At 37.1% G+C, this 1,693-nt stretch overlaps 1 protein-coding gene across 3 annotated transcripts in view; it reads right to left on the reverse strand.

The window, feature by feature from the left end:
• EHBP1 (EH domain binding protein 1) overlaps window positions 1-1,693 on the reverse strand; it is a 361,704-nt gene that overhangs the window by 64,135 nt on the left and 295,876 nt on the right. The gene's annotated exons all lie outside the window — the stretch shown is intronic.

Below are 1,693 nucleotides of genomic sequence, written 5' to 3' on the forward strand. Positions count from 1 at the left end.
GCAGGAATGGGGATAGTATACGTTAGTTCCACAGTTATTGTTGTTGATAGTTTTAAAATCAGAATTGGGTAACTGATGTACTTCTGTCCTCATTTCTACTATGCCTTCCCCCCAGACAAACATTGAGAAGAAAAAGTAAAATCTAGTGTGGTTTTTGATATTTAAAATAACTAAAAATGACATAGAATTAAATAACTAAAATAGGGCTATTATTATTATTATTTTTTTTTTGCGGTATGCGGGCCTCTTGCCGCTCCGTGGCACGTGGGATCTTCCCGGACCGGGGCACGAACCCATGTCCCCTGCATCGGCAGGCGGACTCTCAACCACTGCACCACCAGGGAAGCCCCTAAAATAGGGCTATTATGAATTGCAAATAATCAATGTGAAATTGCTTTGTAAACTGGAAAGTATATGATATAAGGCATTATCATGACAAAACAAAGCCTGAAATAATATGGCCCCAACATATCTGTGCAGTTATCTTCCCTTAACCTCTCCCAATCTCTATAAAACCTCACATCTATTTATACAAAATTGTTTGTATCATGTAGTTTCATGCATCCATGGATTTGAATATATCATTTTGTCTTCCTGAAATGTTCTTCTATCATCTATTTAACTCCTACTCATTCTTCAAGATTCAGTTTAAATCCACTAAACTTCCCCTGACTACTCTTCCCTCTTCCCCACTGGTGGAATGAAGTTCTCCTTCTTCTATGTTACTATAGTACCGCGCGTGCGTGCGTGCGTATATGTGTGTGTGTGTGTGTGTGTGTGTGTGATTATTTTTTAAAATAATACCTGTCAAGTTATAACTGTACAAACGTCTCCTTCTCAGTAGAACTGAGCTACTTGAATGCAGGAGCTAGATGTGATTTATCTTTGTATCTTTGGTCCTTAGTACGTACCTTGGTACTTGGTACTAGATATGAAAACTTAACGTTTTATACTTTCAAAGCTTATATTATAGAGGGAAAGATAAAACAGCCACAATAAGGAGGTGCAATAAAAACAGATGAAGAGTTCAGAAGAAAGTGGTTTGTTTTTGTGTCTTTTTTTTTTTTTTTTTTGTCAAGGGGAATGATCAACCTGAGCTGTATCTGAGAAAGATTAAAGATTAATCTGACAATAGTGTATACGATAGGCTGGCCTAGGGGGACTGGAAAGAGACTACTTAGGAGGCTCTTATAAACAGTACAAGGAAGCTATAATGAGATTCAGAACTGGGATGGTGGCAATGGGAATGGAAGGAGACAGGTGTTAGAAATACATCAGAGCTAGAATTGGTACCTGTACCAATTCTTAGTAACTGATTAGATGTAGAGGGAAGAAAAAAGCTGAGTCAGAAGAGACGGGGTAAGACACTAGCTTGGTAGAATTCAAGGCTAGGCAATTCTTTCACAAATTTTGAGATGACTAGAATAGAGAGCTGTCAAAATTAATGCAGGTAGATTAACAGAGGTATTGAATGGACCCAGAGACAAGCTTGAAGCTCCCAGTGGACAAACTGAAGCAATTTCAGTATCAAAACAAACAAGCAAACAATGACTGCAATGAATTGAATCAACGAAATCACACACTGAATCAATGAAAACTCATCAATTCATTATGATATTCAGAAAGTTCTTAGAAGGATATATAAACTCATTTGAGGTAGCTTTTTTTTTTTTTTTTTTTTTTTTGTGTTACG

This window comes from Lipotes vexillifer, unplaced genomic scaffold (genome assembly GCF_000442215.2).
Source record: "Lipotes vexillifer unplaced genomic scaffold, Lipotes_vexillifer_v1.1 scaffold311, whole genome shotgun sequence".
Taxonomy (NCBI): domain Eukaryota; kingdom Metazoa; phylum Chordata; class Mammalia; order Artiodactyla; family Lipotidae; genus Lipotes; species Lipotes vexillifer.